The sequence below is a fragment of the Pogonomyrmex barbatus genome, unplaced genomic scaffold (assembly GCF_055798465.1).
Source record: "Pogonomyrmex barbatus isolate J1 unplaced genomic scaffold, ASM5579846v1 scaffold4, whole genome shotgun sequence".
Lineage (NCBI taxonomy): Eukaryota > Metazoa > Arthropoda > Insecta > Hymenoptera > Formicidae > Pogonomyrmex > Pogonomyrmex barbatus.
Window position 1 is genome coordinate 5,673,670 of NW_028297138.1, and position 20,932 is coordinate 5,694,601.

Here is a 20,932-nt window from a genome sequence, read left to right on the forward strand (position 1 = left end):
GGAGATACGGACCAATCAGCAGATCGCTACGCGAATATAGGCGCGAAATTGAAATATGAGCTCCTTTAGTCAATTGTGCATATATCTTATAAAATAAAATGAAAATTACAAAAGTGAAGAAATTTATTAGATTTCGACATATAAAAAGTTTACGCAAATAGTTTAATGAATTTTCATTTTGTAATTTCCACTTCGATTAACATTGAATTCGTCAATGAAATTTTTCATTTCTTATAAGTTTACATTACGCAAGATTTACATGGCGAAAAAGTTCACGTGAAAAATTTCACATTTTCACATTTGAGAGAATTATATAATCCCGAAATCGTACATGATCGTAAGTTCACATGAAAAATGAAACTTTTCATTTTTCACGTTTCCGCCCTAGGGGAAAAGTTACATAATTGATCTCCTAATTATGATTGTGTTCCCTTTTTACTGTGCAATCATAATGACGTCATGATAGTTCACTGCCGTAGTCGTTCCGAAATTACTGTAGTACTGCCAGTAGCATGACGTCGTATTTCGGAACTGCAGTGGACTGTAACAGTTGTAGACGTTATAGACAAGATGAACAAACACTCGAAACTTTCAATATGCTTAATAGCATTAGAAAGTTTAAATGAAAATAATAGCGAGAGCGATTCCGAAGAAGAAGAAGAACAAATAAAAATAATACGAATACCACTTCTAGTTCGACCGCGTATAAAAAATTATATGGACGTGATAACTAAATACTCAGATGTGGAGTTTAAGAGCCATTTTTGGTAAGATAAATATAACTAATTATAAATATAACTAATGTGTAGTTATATGTATAAAATGTTTAGAAAATAAACATTTATTGTTTGTAATTGTTTTAAATATAAAGTAAATATTTTATTTGTTTCAGCATCTAACAAATTTATTTTTCGCGCGTTCGACGTCATATTGCACTGTACTGCCTCACCTCGAGAGCTGCAGTAGTCGCAGTGGCAATATGGTTGTCATTTATGACGTCATTGATGGAACTAGATGATGCCGTAGCATGTATGCTAATAACGGAACAATTTTTCAGTACTGCCAGTATTACCAGTAAAAAGGGAAACACAGCCTACATGTAATATACTCGGAATATTTCTATATCTTGATGAGTATATCCCAAATGCATCTTTAACTTGTATTATCAGAACCACGACGAAATACTATTAAAGAGCGATAACCATAGGAAAATTTTCGTGTCCACTAATGGAGTCCCGGAAGAATCCGAGAATAACTGAAGAACATTGATATAATCAATCATATAATCAATTTTGGTTATACTGAGAATAACAAAAGGAGGATAATCGTAGACATATATAATAGACTCAGCATTAGCTATATATATCAGTCCTTGGCAGAACGATTTGCGAGAGACAAAATATAGGGGAAGTTCTCTCTTTCTCTTTGCGCAGATAAGATACGCGATGATCTATTGACAGATTATATAACAGTCGTGATAGATAGTTATATTATTCTTTATAGCTTTACTCTATTAAAACTTTCTTTTTCGTATTCAATAAACTTAAAAATATATTATTTCATTTTAAATACAAGTATATTGCTACGGATATCAGATGATCCTCGAGTAGGCCATTTTTATTTGTCAATAATGCGCGCGCAGTAAAGGACAGATATTCCCCGATATTTTGCTTCTCTCACGGTTCTGCCAAATCCATAGACATAGTATGGATAGATCGAGCATGCTATATACCAGGCAATGGGCGACATGTGCGAGTGAGAAGAAACAACACCTAATTTTTTTCTCTCTCTCTAACAGAAAAAGGAAAAATATTAAGTGGGGACTATGGCTGCGTTCAGTAGAGAAAGCAGATCAGTGAGCGTTCAATGATTCTTTGTTATGATTGGTTTCTATACTTACATTCAACGAAGACCTAAAGGCAAGGAACAATCATATTGAAAAATCACTGAGCGCTCACTGATCTGCTTTCTCTGCTAACACAGCCTATGTCTATGACAGGGATTTCGCATATGTCGCCCATTGCCTGGTATATAGCATGCTCGGTCTATCTATACTATGTCTATGGCCAAACTCAACTGGTAGTATAGAAGAGTATATGGTATGCGGGGTTTATATTATATGTCTATAAAGGTAACATTCATTTATTATCATGTTATTATGCTGTTATTATTGTTATTATGATGGATTTAATTTTAAATTAATAGTTCGTAAAAGGAACTATTAATTTAAAATTAAATTCATCATAATAACAGTAATAAATAAACGTTTTCTTCCCTTTGTTATTCTCAGTACAGTCAAAAGAGTCGATAATATCAACATTTTTCAATTATATATATATTGACCATGGCACTACTGAAATTGCTTTGAAAGTTTCGCAATAATATACTCTCTTTTGAGATTACTGTTGTGTACTTCATTATGTTGAATTGAGTATTACATTTTACGGAATATATCGAAAAGTACTTTCAAGATTCATTAAAATTCGAAAATTTATATATAATATGGCTTTTGTATTATTGACATCAGATGATGAAGATTTTACTAATATTGTTAATCGAAGGCCAAATAATGTTAGAAGACCTATTCATTTTTATGAATTTGATGATAGATTTTCACGCTCGATTCCGATTATCAAAAGAATGCATTACTGAAGTGTTGGAAGCTATAGAACCTGAAATTTCACATCCAATAGAACAGTAGGTATATGTAGCATTATAAAACAGCATTATAATTGAGAATATTTATTATTGACAAGGTTGTCATTCACAAAGGATAATTGCTATTGATAATAAAAATATAAACAGTAATAATAACAGTAATAATTAATGTAAAAATTATTTCAAAACGTATAAAATATATACTTGCTACATAATTGCTGTCGAATGGATTTTATAAACTATCAACTGATGGTTGAATAACACTTTTGATTCTTTCAGCTATCAGGTCATCAGGGACATTCATCTTTCCGCCTATATATGTCAATTATTAATTAATAGTTGTATACAGTATGCTCATATATACGTTTATAATAAATTCTACATTTATATATCTGTTGCGAAAATTTCTTTATGTTTTTCCGCAAAATGTTTCCTTTTTTTAAATTGTCCTAACAATTTTTTAACGATGTCACATTTCGATTTGCTTGTATGCACTTGCTATTAAATTCACGATTTATATCTAATCAACATTTTTCTTTTTCTTTAACAGTTACCCGTTTTTTAACAGTTAACCGTCTGTTTGCTTGCTTTCAATTATAATTTTTTTTATTATCGATGATTTGAATTAAAGTTATTTTTTCATCTGTCGTAAAATTTGGTAGCCGCTTTTTATTTGGATTGTCTTTCATGGACATTTCTTTTTCAGACGAAAAATTCATTTTAAAAAAAGGAATCACACTTCTCAAGGAATCAATGTTTATTGCAAATTGTAAAAAATTAAACATCAGATCTCTTTGCCGCCATGCTTTTACCATCTCCTTTGCAAAATCTCAGCTAATCAATCAGATTTCATGTTTAAGGAGAAAGAAGCGTATATTTTGAGTTTCAGTGAATAGGATATAGGTTTACGAACCTAGGGTTAAAAATGAGTTGTAGAATGCAATATATTTAACGCCAACGTCAACTTTAACGGCCGTTCAGCTAAACTCGAGTTAAACTGAAAGTTATGAAACCGGACCTATGTGGTAAACATTTAGCTAAACTTATATGTCATAACTCAGTAAACTTATTGCAGCTTGTTGATTGGTCCAATATTGGCTCTAATGGTATGTGTAATGTAAATACACAAAAAACATAATATTGGAAAGAGATAATATTAGGTATACAAAAAAGTTCTGAGCTTTTTTTGTAAAATTCAATCTTTATTCAAAAACAAACAAAAAAATATTAATCAGCGAAATATTCCCCGTTTGCATCAACGACCTTTTGCCATCTTTCGGGTAGCTTGCGAATTCCTTGATAGAAGCTCACCGGCTTCGAAGCGATAAAGTCATTGCAATCAATGCATTTTCGTATCTCTTCAAATCTCACGAAATGTGTATCAGCCAAATGATGCTGCAGCGACCGGAATAGGTAGTAATCGGAAGGCGCCATGTCTGGACTATACGTCGCGTGCGGGAGAAGTTTCCAGCCTAACGCACAGATATGGTCCTGAGTCGCTTTCGCAACATGTGGTCGAGCATTGTCATGAAGCAAGATCACTTTACGACGTCCTTGGCCAGTAAATGGCCTCTTTTCTTCTAATGCATCGCTCAAATTGGTCAATTGTTGTTGGTAGCGGTCTGCCGTGATTGTTTCACCCGGTTATAACAACTCGTAATACAACACACCTTTCCAATCCCACCAGATACAGAGCAAAACCTTCTTGGCGTGGATATTGGGCTTTGGCGTCGATGTCGAAGGTTGACCAGGGTCAACCCATGATTTTCTACGTTTAGGGTTATCATAAAGAATCCACTTTTCATCGCCTGTAATGATTTTGTGCAGAAAATCTTTTTTCCGGAACTTTGAAAACAAAGTGAGTGCAGTGTCACGCCGACGATTTTTGTTGTCTTTTACACATTCACAATTCATGCGGAAACCCATCTGCCTTCCTTCCAAACCTTTCTCATCGTATGTAAACGTACGGAAATGGTTTGCTGCGTAACGCCAAGCTGTTCTGCAAGCTCCTTTTCAGTTTGCGCAGAGTTTATATCCAGCAGTGCTTGCAATTCGTCCGTTTCAATCTTTTGACGGCGTCCAACATGCGGTTCATCTTCAAGACTGAAATCTCCTTGACGAAATTTTTGATACCATCTTTTACATGTAGCATGACTTACAGCGTTCTCTCCATATACAATACAAATCATTGCAGTGGCTTCAGCAGCATTTTTCTTCAGATGAAACGCGAAGTGGATGGAAAATCGAATATGCTCTTTTGTTATTACTATCGTGAACACTACTGATTTTTGAGGTTATGTGCATCAAACGCCAAACTGTATGGCATTTTAGAAGACCAAATGTCAACGCTTTAAAACCGCAAAAGGGCGGAAAGGTATATAAAATTTAAATTGTTATTTCGGTTGTATCTAAAGCTCAGAACTTTTTTATACATCTAATATAAAAATTAAATTAAAAATAAACACAGAAAATATAAATAACAAACATAAATTTTTTATATAAGAATTAATATAATATTTTTATAACAAAAAATAGTAATTGTGTGATTGTTATATTTAAGTAAAAATATTTTTATAATAATATAAGAAATATTTTTCTTTGTAATAAATAATTAATAATAGTTATGTTTCTGTTTGAAATAGAAATGTTTCTACAATAATATAAGAAATGTTCTTCTTTTGCGATAAATAATTGTGATAATGGTTATAGTTTAAAGTATAAGTTTTTCTACAAAAATGTTTTTGTTTTTGTGATAATAACTGGAAATTTTATTTTAAAGTATAAATGTTTTTTTTTTTTAATATAAGAAATATATAAAAAATGTTTGCAGTTTTATGATAATTGTAATAACTTTAATATAAAATATATAATGCAAAATATTTGTGTTAATATAAGTAAAGGTTAATATAAGCAATATAAGAATCATTTCAGATTAATATATTTTATTTTATTTTATTTTATTCTGTTTACGTTTCATAATTTTATATAAGAGTTTTTGAAAATTAAAATAAAATAACATAAATAAGTATAACTATTTTTCTTATAATTATACATATTACTAAAGTTTAAACAATAAATTAATGAATGCATAATAAGTACAAATAACAGAATCAAATTATGGAAAATGATAAAAGAACAATGTTAAAAAATAGAAAAATGTTGAAAAATGATTAAAATTTATAATATATCTATCTTAGTTCTATTTAATTCTGTTACACAGATACTTCATACTGTGGTATTTCTTTCCTGCTACATAGATAAAATATTTTTTTTGTTTTTTTACATCAATATTTTTTACATCAATATTTTAGCTTTATTAGCTCATAGCTTGATCTTCGTATTATTTTTCGTTTTGAGTTTTTTTTTACTTTTGAGTATATTTACTTTTAGTAATATATTTTATATTTTTGTTATATTAATTTAAGTATAGTAAATATAGTAAGATAATAGTTTATTAATTTATCACAAAAGGCTGAAAAAGAAATAAAAAAGTTTTTCAATACAATAAATAATTTATAATTATAATTATAATTAAAGTGTATTTTGTAATACGAATAACTAATATTAATGTAATTCAAATTACATATTAATCTACTAACCAAACCAACTAATCTACTAGCTAAACAAAGAAAATATTAAATAAAAATTTTCAGATAAAAACTTTACATACTTGGCAAAATAATTATAAATCATTTCTGTTCGTACTGCCACATTAACAATTTCATTGTTATAATTTGCATGTTGATTAATTCCCTTCTGTTCAATTGTTTAATAATATCTTCGTCATTCGAGAACGATAATGGGTGCTTTCCAACAAAGAGAGTTTGGTGTTACACAGTGTGGCACAGAGAGACACTGTAAGACACAGTTATAGAGTTTAATTGGAACACATAAGTTACTAAACACGCTCACTAGAAAGCATAAAAGACGTAGGAGAAGACCATCACGCATAAACATGAGCCCATTTTTTTCATCCATTATTGCCAGTGCATTTTTTTGAAGAATTATTGATATTTACTAAAATAAATTTAAGTAATTATATGTATTGATTATTTTATTCCTGGCTACAAAGCGCTTTATTTTATATTTGTGAAATAACTATGATCTTTTCGATTTGACATTACATGGAATCTCATTCATTTCAGGTGAGTATAATTTCTTTTCTCTTTCAAGGAAAACTTCTTTTCCTTTGAAACAAGCATAATGCTTAACATCATCTAATGTAGAAATAATTCCTTTACAATGCCAACAAAAGAACATATCTGCAATAAAAATCCAAGAAGAATTTTAGAATTTGTACTAATAATGGGTCATCAATAAATACGTAATCTATATCAAGATCTATATCAAGATTTAATAGATAGTAATGTTTTTAAGCTTATATATTTCTTTAAATAAAAAAAAACTGAATATTGATTACCTAAGAATTCCGGATTCGGTACTACGTTATTCGAATGCGACGAAAACATTTTTTTTTGCAGATAAAGAATGCGTTCCGTTTCTCGCATGATACGCGTGATGTATCATTTATTCTTATCACAATACATTAAACAAGGATAAATGATGCATTATGCGCATCATGCAAGAAACGGAACGCATCCAAAATGACAATAATGACCGGAATGTATATTAATATCACACTTAAAAAAATAATTTTGCTCGATATGTTGGCGCTATTGACATCCGACACGGCGTCCAAACTTAGGATCGAGTTGTGTTTCACAGTGTCATTCTGTGTCTCTCTGTGTCATAGATGGAAAGCACCAGTGTAGACACTGTGTTACACGGTATCGCCTGTGTACGTTGTTGGAAAGTACCCAATATAATATTATAATGTGTCATATCTAAAATTACTAGTTATATTTTTTAATCACAGTTTAACTACTTCTAAATGGCCAAAATCGACCATTTAAATTTAATAAATATTAAATTTAATAAATTTTATTAAATTTAATAAATTTAATAAAAACTCAATTTACATAAGTTTAAATTTGAGCAAATCGTTGGTTGAAACCAATATTTCGTTAAATTTTGATTAACCGAATGTCACTAGGGATTAACTCTTTAAACTGCGTTGGTAGAAACAGGCATTAGGGCCGCAGCACACACTTCTGCATAAGGGTGTCGTCACATGCCGCGTAACTTGCGTAAGCGTAATCTGCGTATTCTAGTATTTTACTAAATCTTAGTATTTTACTAAAACACATTACACCATTCTGAAAGCCTTCTTTCACATAGAGCATATTTCGCGAAATTTCGAGAAATGCGTAATTAATACAACCAATTGCTGATTAGGATTTCTGTTATACTCTCTAATAGAAATGCTAAACTAATTTGTAATCTGCGTATCTGGAAAAGTATGCATGGGGAATCGAGACTTTATCTACAAGTATGTGTGCAAACAAGTCGAGTAGATGTGAACCTAATCTGTGAGAATGTATTCAGAAGTCATTATGAACTCTGACGTGTTGTTATTAATAATATGGAAACGATGGCAAAAGTGGAAGAAGATGAAACAATCTCAACAATAGAAAATTAGACGATACGTTTTAAAATTGTTTGGAATATGAAAACTGATGGTATACCAACAGGAAAAAAGTCATCATAGAATGTGGATGTGTCCGATATTCGCAGAAAGACGAAGATTATTACAGGATGACAGTGACAATCTGGTCAAAGAAATATAATTTGAAGATTACGAAATGTTCTACAATTATTCTAGAATGTCCATAGAAATGTTTAATCAGTTGTTAGATATTGTTGGGCCACGCATTGAAAAACATTATAAATTAATTTATATATATATATATATATATATATATATAAACATATATATTTATTATTAATTAATTGATTTAATTAATCATTATATTAATTAATTAACTTATCCTGATTTGATCTTTATTCATTTTGCCGAAAAGCTCTGATTATTCTGATTATTTACTACGTGTGTGTTTCTTCCGCAAAAAAATTAAATTCAGCGTAACAATAATAGCGTAAACAGCACACAGTAACTAGGCGGAATCTGATGTTCAAGTGAAACGATATGATTGATCGGCGCAAGTTACGCTTACGCAAATTATGCCGCATGTGACTGCACCCTAACGCATAATGCATAACGCATAAAAAAATTAACTAATCAGAATCTTTTATTTCCATTATAGGGTAGAAATGGAGGACTATGATTGGTTCATTTTTTTATGCGTTATGCAGAAGTGTGTGCTGCAGCCCTTATACTAGAAGAAGAAAGATAAACTTTGAACTAGTACAGCCAGTTCAGCTAAAAAGAACAGACCCATAGAAATTGAATCATAGGCAGATACACAAGGGAGCGTCCCGTTTGACTACATTGACTACATTGATCACAATCATTCACAGTGGTTGGTGCCTAGAAGTTTTCTTTTGTTCAAACGCTATGAGTAGCTGTCAATTGCAACATGATCAAATGGACCTTACCCGATACATAACCGCCTTCATATATCGTTTCAGTTTTTGAAGTCAGCCCCCTTTTTTAGATTGTGATCGAAGTAAATCGTAATCGTTTATATCTGTTCAAGATAATCGTTTTAAGATAATCATTTTTCCATTTTATTTAATGTTCTATTCTTTTCAATGTTACATAAACTTATTAAAAATAATTATACAAATATATATTATTTTTTAAATATATTTGATTATTTTTCATAAATTTTTCAAAAATGACAAATCATAGTCAAAGAATAGAAAAATAATCGACTATGATTGCTCAATTTCTTATGGCTTAAGGCTTAAATCATCTATTGTAAACCGGAACGTTTAAAGTTGCAGCGATACTGCATTATAGTGCAGTATAGCACAGATAATCTTACTTATTATATTATTTTAAGAACCAAATTGCAAAATCCGACTCTGTAACAAATTTCGTGACTTTGTAAGATATGGATAAAAAAAAACTTGTGACAAAATATCACCTCGAGTAAATATTACTACACCCAAAGAAAAGTTTCTTTTATTAAAAAAAAATTTCAAATTAAAGAAATTTGTGCATTGCTATGGGTGGAGCCCGTTTAACCACGTTGTAATTGACCACTCGCCATTCATAGCGTTTGAACAGAGGAAAACCTCTAAGCACTGGCCGTTGTGAATAGCTGTAGTCAATCGCAACGTGGTCAAACAGAACGCTCCCATTGCTATACGGTCAGGTGAGATCCAGTCGGACACATCGGACTTACATCCAGCCGTTTACACCCAGTCGTTCAATCCCGATTCACTTCGGAATGAAGTAATATTTCTTAAGTGTAAACGGGTTAATTTCAATCCACTTTAATCTTCTTCTCCTTTTCTTAGCGGAATAAAATCAATCCGGTGTAAACACTCCCTAAATCCATTTCATTTTGAAGTGAACCGGGATTGGACGGCTAAGTGTAAACTAAGTCATTACCGATTGATCAATTAAATAAAAAATGTTACGTTTATTTTACGTTATTATTTATATTTGATATGATATAATTATATATAATTAGATATAAACTTTTTTTCCGGCTAATTAAAAATTTCATCACATACTTTTTTATCAGACATTGCGAATAAATTAAAAATTAATAAAATAATCAATATCATATTGCATATTTTTTTTGACGATTAGTGTCATTGAAAACACTAGAATCACGTAAAATTTTCATAAATTATAAATCACAGTATATAATGAAATTATGCTCTCTCAAAATATTAATAAAATATTTTGAGAGAGCAACAACAAAAATAGTTTAGAAATCATCTGATCAGACGCGAGAGAATATTAACCGCTTCTCGCAATCCTTCACAGTCAAATTACGAATATGGGATTATTATGCGTATTGATTCCAAATAATTGTTCGTAATGTACACGTTTATAACGTTTATAATGTTTATTTTATTCACATGGGATTTCACACAAAGTTTATATTATTGCAAGCAACGGATAAGAATATGTAGTAAAATAATGCATCGATGCGCAAAACATAAAGCGATCGCGTCTCAGGCAAAGTAGTCAGAGAACTCTCTCGGGCCGCGGGGGGGGAGGGCACGGCGCGTCGTGCCGATGACGCGGCTCATGACGTATTGTGACGCGGCGCAGGAGCAGGTAAGTACTCTCAATCGCCGGACTCGCTGTCCATAGCTGCCGACGTGATCGTGCTTCGGTGTTACATGTCGGATGTGTCGACTAAGGTAAGTGTTAATTTTGTCTATTGTTTTAGTGTATATTTATGTATTCGTGTATAATACTGTGTGTGTGCAGTGTGCTATATGTTAGTATTTATATATTTATGTAGTTAATTATATGTATGCGTGAATATTTATATATGTACTTTAGATATATATTTATATATTATGTGGTGCTGCCACATCACTCCCCTCCGTAAGAAACCGTCTTACGGGCGATAATAATCGGGGAATTTTATTCGGCGCCCTGATTTAGTCTGTCTCACTGTTTCTTTTTCTTCCTTGATCTCTTTTTCAGGATTTTCATATGGGATGCTGGTCTCTTCGTCTTGTTCTAGTAGGCCGGTTTCAAGCGATCTATGGATACGATGACTGGTTTTCCATTTACTATTATTTTGTACACTTTATTTTGTTCCTTTCTATTACAGCATGTGGACTGATGTATGCAGGACGGAGTGAATTTCGTATCGTGTCATCTCTTAAAAATACGTGTCTCGTCTTCGTTAGATCCTTGAATACGAACGTATTTTACTTGCAGTGTCTCGACGTTGCCACGAGTTGCAATTTTTGCGTTATTTTTCGTAGACGTGCTGTGAAGTCAACCGGATCCGTCGTGGTCGCCATTTGAGGGTGGAAAAGTTTCCCAGGCAGCTTGAGTGATTCTCTACACGAGTTCTGCAGACGTTTCAAGGTCTTCTTTGAATGCACTTCGAATTCCCAGTAGTACAAAGGTAGATTGTGATTCCGTCCAACTCTCCTGTGCATGACGGACGATGGCTGCCTTGAGTTGCCTGTGGAATCTTTCCACCAGTCCGTTGCAGGCGAGGTGGTATGCCGTTGTACGACGATGTTGGAAGCCAGCTATTTCGGACAAATATTTGAACAGAGTGGATTCGAAACAAATCCTCGAAAATGGCACACCAACAGAGTGGATTCGAGTTGTCTTCCGCGATCCGTGACTATGTGCATAGGACAACCAAATCTGGATATCCATCTGGAGATTAACGCCTTGGCTACTGTCTCTGCAGTCATATTCATTATGAATATTGCTCCAGGCCATCGCGTAAATCTATCCACTGCGATGAGGCAGTAGCGGTATCCGTGTGATGGTGGGAGAAGTCCGATAAGATCCACGTGTATTGAGTGAATCTAGCTTTCGATAGTTTGTATGTTCCGAGGGCTGATGATACGTGACGAGTTGTTTTCACCTGTTGGCATCGGATGCAAGCTCTCGATCACGCTCTGCAATCTTTCTTCAAGTTGAGCCACACGAACCGCTCAGCCACTAATTTAGCTGAGATGTTGGAGCTTGGATGACTGAGTGAATGGAGACTCTTGAAGACCTGTGCGCGTAGATCCTTGATGACGAATGGCCTAGGTACTGGTGTGCTAGCATCACAGTATAGCTCATCATGAGTTCCTGGCAAGGTTACTTTCTTGAGTTGAAGAGGTGTGCCATTTTCGAGGATTTGTTTCAATTCTTCTTGCTGTGACTGAGACAGCTGTTTCATATCAAGCGGTTTTTCGATGAGATCAGTTTTCGACAATGTGTCTGCCACGACATTATCTTTATCCGAAATGTGACGGATGTCGGTAGTGAATTGGGCGATGAAGTCGAGGTTTTTGAACTGTCTTGGTGAACAATTTGTTTGGACGAATTAAAGGCAAAACAGAGGGGCTTGTGGTCCGTGGTCCGTACACAGTAAATATTCGTGCTTCAAGTATATGTCTAAAGTATTTTATAGCCTCATATATTGCCAGTAACTCTCTGTATGGCGAGTAATTAATTTGAGATGGGCTAAATGTTCTCGAAAAAAATGCGAGAGGTTCGCCTTCTTTCAATTGTTGCAATACCGCGCCGATTCTTGTATCCGAAGCGTCCGTAACGAGGGCTAGTTGAGTTTCACAATCCGGGTGTGCGAGAAGCGCTGCTTTGCAAAGACTTTCCTTGCATTTTTCGAAGGCTGCGAGTGTGTCGTCTTTTAGTTCGATCGCTTGTGAACTTTTTACGCAATCAGCAGTGAACCCATTGAGTGGAGCTTGTAACTTGGCCGCTCCTGGGAGAAATCTCCTATAAAAATTTACCATCCCCAGAAACCTTCGCAGTTGTTTGACAGTTTTCGGTGGTTGAAAAAGTTTGATAGCCTCAACTTTTGTGTCCAAAGGCTTTGTTCCTTGCCCCGAAATGTGGTATCCCAGAAACTTGATTTGTGAGACACCAAATACGCATTTTGCTGGGTTTATTATGATGTTGTATTCCTTGAACTTATCGAATAGTTGTCTTAAGTGCGATTCGTGTTCTTTTTCATCTTTGGAGAATATAAGGAAGTCGTCTAGGCATAAACGAAGTTCATTTCTCTAGTTACTTCATCCACGAATTGTTGGAAAGTCTGTCCTGCGTTCCGAAGCTCAAATGTCATATATGGGAACTCGAATAGCCCAAACGGTGTTGTTATAGTCGTTTTTGGAATGTCAACGTGTATTGGGATCTGATTATGTAGGGTATCTGATTATAAGCTTTTACCAAATCGATTGTGGAGAAGCCAGTATATCCTGCTTGTGGTTGTGTGAGAAATCATGTATGTGACGTATTGGGTATCGATCTAGGATGGTGCGCTTGTTGAGCATCCGATAATCACCACATGGCCTCCAGCCATTTTCTTTCTTTGGTATTAAGTGAAGGGGTGAAGATCAGGGACTTTAAGATTTTGCTGTGCCGTTGTGTAGCAGGTCTTCAAATTCTTGTTTAGTAATCTTCAATTTGTCTGGCGCCAGCCTTCGGGGCGTACAGTGGACTGGTGGACCGGGCTTGGTACGGATGTGATGTACTGTGTTATATCGTGGCTTGCTTTTCTTTCCAGGCAGTCGGGTAATTTCGGGGTATTCTCTGAGGATGTCATAATGATTTGATTCGCCATATAGTGTCTTAATGGAAGATATGTGACGATTTAGCTGTAACTGCTGATGAAGAGAGTGACGTGATGTTGTCAAGTAACCTTTGATTTTTGCAGACTATTAAGTTAAAATGTGAGAGGAAGTCGATACGCCTAATGGGTTTGCTGACGTCTGCCACGGTGAAAGGCCAGCTGAACTCGCGGCGTAGTCCTAAGTCCAATTGTAGTGTGGCGTCTGGTTGGGTGTTGGAGGAGCGTTGTCCATATGAAGAATTTTGATGACGGAAAAAAGATGTTGGCCGCGGTGGGATTCGAACCTAGGACCTCCGGTGTATGAGTCTCGAGCGCTACCACTGCGCCATGCGGGTCACGGTTCTTTTTCGTGTATGTTTCTGCTAGGTATTCGTTGTGTGAGCGGGGGACCGCCACAGTAGATACGCGAAGCCGTATGTGTCGATAACCGTCCCATTTACGGCATATAATTGGTAGGTAGTTTTGGATCGGCGTCCGCGTATTACTGTCCTCGGGAAAACGCAGAGGTCGCTTCTTGTATCGACCAGAAATTGCGTCTTCGTTCGACGATCAGTGACGAACAGGCGACCTGATTTTCGGCAATCGTTAGTCGCCATTACCGACTGCCGCGTGTGTTTCCTGAGCTTGGATCGAAGTCGCAGGACTTGACACATTTTGTAGATTTTTTGCCAAATTTAGAATGGTACCAGCAAGTGGAGTATTTTCGGTAACTGAATTCAGATCTGGCGTGGCTTGGGCTGTGTCCTCAGTTATTCTTGTCGGAGCGTTGCTTGGATCTGGATCTTGAATATCGGCCTGTAGTCAAGGCTTTAATCTGTCTCGTCAGCTCCGTGATTTGCTTTTCCATTTCGTCGATTATTTTGTCTCTGGATGTACTCGCTACTTGTGGGATATTAGATACGAACTCCTTTATGCCAGTTCGGCCAGCGATTCCAACGGAGATTATGGCTGAGATGCTATGAGTGTCTGCATATTCGTTGGTAAACGGCTTGTCCAGATTGTTTTGAGGAAGCTTTCTGGTATATCGGGGCCTGCGAGCTGCTTGAGATGGCATAGGAATTGAGAAGATTTCTTATTCCCTAACTCTTCTTCCATTAAAAGTTGTTTCACCTCCTTTTCTCTTGAATCACAGTCTTTTAATGAGCTCATTTTTAAGCGTTTCGAATTTATTATGCGTTGGTGGATTGATGATGATATTTCTAATTTCATTAGCGTATTGTGCTTCTAAATACGAAAGCGCGTAGTAGAACTTTGTATTATCTGCTGTGATTCCAGATAAGAGAAAATGTTCCTCTACTTGTGTAAACTACAGCTGTGAGTCGTGCGCATAAAAAGGTGGGACTTTCATTCCTATGCGCTATGTGTCAACCAGTGGACAACGATATTTCACCGCCATCTTCGGCTTGCGCGTCTTCAAATGCATTGTCGTCGGATTTGGATCTTGACATTATTAAATAGTTTTCTACTTATTGCGTTCCCAGGGTTTCAAGTCGGAGAAGTTCTCGAAGGTTGCAATCCGATGTCCAGGACAGGGATCATCAATGTGGGGTATTATGCGTATTGATTCCAAATAAAATTGTTCGTAATGTACACACACAACGTTTATTTTATTTACATGGGATTTCACAGTAAAGTTTATATTATTGCAAAGCGCAAGCAACGGATAAAAATACGTAGCAGAACAATGCATCGATGCGCGGAATATAAAGCGACCGCGTCTCAGGCAGGGTAGTCAGAGGACTCTCTCACGGGCCGCAGGGGGGCATGGCGCGTCGTGCCGGACCGCCGATGACGCGACGTATCATGACGTGGCGCAAGAGCAGGTAAGTGCTCTCGATCGCCGGGCCCGCTGTCCATAGCTGCCGACGTGTCGCGCTTCGGCGTTATGTCAGATGTGTCGACTAAGGTAAGTGTTAATTTTGTGTATTGTTTTAGTGTATATTTATGTATTCGTATATAGTACTGTGTGTGTGTGTGTGTGTACAGTGTGCTATATGTTAGTATTTATATATTTATGTAGTTAGTTATATGTATACGTGAATATTTATATATGTACTTTAGATGTATATTTATATATTATGTGGTGCTGCCACACGAACAATCTTCGTAATTAACCAAAAATATGGCTGCAAAGAAATACGTATACTTTTGTGTAGTCGTGAGCCTTTAGCATACATAGTTTAAAAAATCTTTTATTTTATTTAAAAAAATAATTTTCTTGATTTAAAATAACCACAACAACAAAATTATCTCTTACATTTCTGTCAATATTATTTTCCTCGAATTAAACAATTATTTATTTTATTTAAACAAATAATTTGAACAAATAATTTATTTATCTTAAAAAAGACGAATAACGTCATTTTTTGAAATCAAATAAATTTTCATTTTAGTTTAAAAAAATCAAGTTAAAAAAATGATTTTTTCAATTTAAATATAATTTTTCTCTGGGTGTACGAGATAAAATATGATATAATAATATGATAGAAATATGATATAATAATATGATATATATAATATGATAGAATACAGATTTGTATCTGCACCGCATAAATGAGGTGTAAATGAGTTGGCTTATTCCTGCTGACGCTTAAATATTTAATTATAATTATCTGAACTCACAAAACTTGTTAATAACATCTTCATAATTCTTTATACAAAATACAATCAATTCCATACAAGAATTATTACTATGTTTACACGGTCCGATTTACGACGAAGTTATAACATCGATGTAAAAGATATTTATTAGATTCGGAAAAATAAACAGAGATCGACTGGATTTGAACTCGGGATCTCTCGTTTACTACCAAGACTTAGTCTGCACGACCGCGACTCTTCTATGTTAGCTGTTTATAATCCGAATTTCGCTTATTTCGTCTATTTCTTATAGATGTTATAACTACTGACATTAGATGCCATGTACACATTATTTTATAACGAAGTTACTACATCAATGTAGTAATTCAAAGTTGTTTGGTGAAAAAGCTTAGGACCAGTCTCACTAACTCCGGTTAACGCTATCGGCCGGTTAATTTGGCCAGCAGAATTGCCAATAGCAAAAAATAAAAAATCGGTCTCGTACTTCCTAATCTATTCAGGACAAAGAGAAAGTGTGTAAAGTGTAAATTATAATAAAATAAGAATATAATTTTTTAATAGTTATATAAATATATGTGCTTTGAAATATAAATACAAATGTTTACAACAAGAAATTAGATTAGAAATCACAAAGTTTTTACTTTTGCAATTGGCAGTTCTCAAATTTAATCCTGTTAACGCTGTTTAACTTAACCAGAATTGGTAGGACCGGCCCTTAGAGTTACTACATCGACCTAAAAAGGATGTATAAACGGTTGCAGTGTAAGGATGACGATAATGCCAACCATAAAAATTAAACATCTTGACTCTTCATTGTTTGTAAGGTTGGTTAATATTTTGTGCTATACAGAAAGAGAGATCAGAAAATAAAAAAAATCAAAATCAAAAAATGTGAAAGTCACATTCTTTTAGACTACAATTTTACCACAAGCAAGTATCTAATTTTTCATCACTTTACATTGGTATTAAAGAAAATTCTTGACTCACTTCATTTGAAAGTTGTTAAGCTATTTCAACTTGGTGGGAGTAAAGCCTGAGATAAAGATAAATCTGAATGTGTAAATGTGACTCATTTAAGTAGGAGTTATAACATCAATGTTACTAGTTAGAAGCCCGTGTAAACATACTAATTGTCTAATTTATTTTCGATTAATTTTTCGGGCTAAGTACATGGTATAAAAATAATTAATTAATTACAATTAACTGAATGACTAACAAATCTTTTTAATTGCACTTCAAAATTCATTACATACGAAATACAATACGAAATACAAATGATTTAAAATAATAATTTTTTAAATCGGCATACTTCTCGGGTCAAGTACATATAAATGTAGCGAACTGATACAAGATTTAGAGTTGATTTATAAAGGCCGTAATTTGTTAACTTATGCCGTAACCGTAAAAAATTGACAAATCATAGTAGATTATTCTTTTACAATTCAAATGTGATTAATCAATTTTTTACGGCCTCCATAAATAAACCCTAAGTTGAACCAAGATTAAAGTTAATCTACGTTGATGGAATTGAGCATTAATCGATGGAAACGATTGAAAGTAAATAATACCAACTTTACTTTTTATAACAATAATAATCGTTCATTATATATCAGTAGTTCTGTATAATTGATAATTTAACAAAATTATTTCAAAATCCATTTTTTACACAACTATAAGTGTAACTTATATATGTATTCTTTAGAAATTAAATTTGTTTATATTCGACAAACAGAAGTTATATTGGTTTTACTGAAATGTCAGTCTTTCTCACTTCTACTTTACTTCCGAAAACAGCATATTAAATTTGATCCGTACTGAAGTAGAATCGAAAAGGGGAGCGTCCTAAATGCGCACATTTTCAATCGGACACATCACTCACATCAGTCAATGCCTAGGAATTTTCTAATGAACCACCTATCAAAAATTTTTTTATTTTGATCAATCAATCGGTAATGTGTCCGATTGGATTTCACCTATCGAAAAGAGGGATCTGATAGCACACAATACTGATTGGCCAATTAAATATAAAATTTTCTGATTGGTTGTCCATTAGAAAATTCTTAAACAGCGGCTGATGTGTTGGATGTGAGTATCGCACTGTACTAACGGGACTCTCCCGAATCGAATTGAAGACTTTGGTGGAAACTAGACCAATAATAGGGTAATTAACATAAAATAACTAGGTGGAATCTGATGTTCAAATAAAACGATGTGATTGGCGCAAGGTACGCTTACGCAACTTATGTCGCATGTGACGGCACCCTGAAAATTCATACGGAAGTTGCGAGTATAAGTAGTTTTATTATACACAATAAAAAGAAAAAAGAGAAAATAATATTGATTAAAAAGGAATAGAAAGTTTGTGTCATATTATCTGAAGAATAGGTTGAAAACATTGTTTAAGTCACCACCTGGCGGCAACTCGGAAAAGAAATAATTCTTTAACTTGTATTTCTCAGATATGGCAAATTTATTTAATTTTGTGTTATCATCCTCCGATGATAAAAATGATCAAGTATAAGTGTCAGTCCACAATAGATGATTTAATCTTTAAAAAGTAAGAAATTGACCAATTATAATTGAATATGAAAAAAATAATCGACTATGATTGGTCAATTTCTTACGACTTAAAGATTAAATACTTATTATGGACCGACACTAACACCGAAAAAGAAAAAGATTTAAAGAATGCAGTTATTAATTAAGTTATTTTGAAGACTTGGATGATATAGAGTTTAAAATGTGATTTCGATTAAACAAAGAATCAGTTTTATTAATATTAAAAGAAATAAGAGAAGAGTTAGAATTTTTTACTAACCGGTAAGTTAAAATTATCATATAAAATTAAATTTTTTAGCATTAAAGAAGAAAAAAATCAAATATAAATTTTGAGGTTGTGCTGTATGTCCGTAATAGCAAACGCTGAATCAATCAACATTCAAGATTCTTAAGTTTTCTAAAGTTATATCGCATAAGTTATAAGTTTAATTAAACATTCTTAATGAGGTATTTGTAGAAACCAATCAATATTAAATTGATAATTAAGTCTAGGCTGTGTTCCGATATTCACTGCCAGTACTGAAAATCTATAATATACGTGACCTGAATTATATATTTTCAGTGAATGTCGGAACGCAGCCCTAGTTTACAATGACATAACATAAGGTTAGAAACACAATACATACAGAGTGCTTTCCAACACGTACACAGGCAACACTGTGTAACACAATGTCTACACTGGTGCTTTCCATCTATGACACAGAACGACACTGCGAAACACAGCTCAATCCTAAAGCCAGCGGCACACAATGCTTTTTTTTCTACTGGTTTGCTAATTGGATTCGCGTGTTTGCTGAGCTCTTGTCTTCGATTGGTATGTTTTTTTAGATCTAAAAGAATATACCAATCAAAGACAAGAGCTCAGCAAGCACGCAAATTTAGCTAGCAAATCAGCAGGAAAAAAACATCGGGTGCTGCTGGCTTAAGTTTGGCCGTGTCGGACATCAATAGTGCCAACATATCGAGCAAAATTATTTTTTTTAAGTGTGGTACTAATATACATTCCGGTCATTATTGTCATTTTGGATGCGTTCTGTTTCTTGCATGATGCGCATAATGCATCACTTATCCTTGTTTAATGTATTGTGATAAGAATAAATGATACATCACGCGTATCATGCGAGAAATGGAACGCATTCTTTATCTGCAAAAAAGTCTTCGTCGCATTCGAATAACGTAGTACCGAATCCGGAATTCTTAGGTAATCAATATTCAGTTCTTTTTTATTTAAAGAAATATATAAATATATAAATATATAAGCTTAAAAACATTACGTATTTATTGATGACCCATTATTAGTATAAATTCTAAAATTCTTCTTAGATTTTTATTGCAGATATGTTCTTTTGTCGACATTGTAAAGGAATTATTTCTACATTAGTGTCGGTCCACAATAAGTATTTAATCTTTAAGTCGTAAGAAATTGACCAATCATAGTCGATTATTCTTTTCATATTCGATTATTTGATCAATTTAATTGGTCAATTTTTTACTTCTTAAAGCTTAAATCACCTATTGTGGATCGACACTTAGATGATGTTAAGCATCATGCTTGTTTCAAAGGAAAAGAAGTTTTCCTTGAAAGAGAAAAGGAATTATACTCACCTGAAATGAATGAGATTCCATGTAATGTCAAATCGAAAAGATCATAGTTATTTCACAAATATAAAATAAAGCGCTTTGTAGCCAGGAATAAAATCAATATATATAATTACTTAAATTTATTTCAGTATATATCAATAATTCTTCAAAAAATGCACTGGCAATAATGGATGATAACGAAAAAAATGGGCTCATGTTTATGCGTGAGTGTCGGTCCACAATAGGTGATTTAAGCTTTAAGAAGTAAGAAATTGACCAATTATAATCGAATATGAAAAGAATACTCGACTATGATTAGTCAATTTCTTACGGCTTGAAGATTAAATACTTAGATGTAATGTATATCAGTGTCAGTCCACAATAAGTATTTAATCTTTAAGCCGTAAGAAATTGACTAATCATAG

General features: G+C 33.7%; 1 long non-coding RNA gene and 1 pseudogene across 2 annotated transcripts; both read right to left on the reverse strand.

Moving 5' to 3' along the window:
- Positions 1 to 490: 490 nt before the first annotated feature.
- Positions 491 to 5,107, reverse strand: LOC148935761 (uncharacterized; annotated as a pseudogene).
- A 476-nt stretch (positions 5,108 to 5,583) lies between these two features.
- On the reverse strand, positions 5,584 to 7,393 carry LOC148935762 (uncharacterized). Of its 2 annotated transcripts, XR_016140162.1 has the most exons (4): positions 7,079 to 7,393; positions 6,783 to 6,920; positions 6,329 to 6,675; positions 5,584 to 6,130 (listed from the first exon to the last, which is right to left on the reverse strand). It is a non-coding gene; the product is annotated as an uncharacterized LOC148935762 (long non-coding RNA). The 2 variants fall into 2 exon arrangements; XR_016140161.1 differs by having other exon boundaries at positions 6,329 to 6,920.
- Positions 7,394 to 20,932: the final 13,539 nt, after the last annotated feature.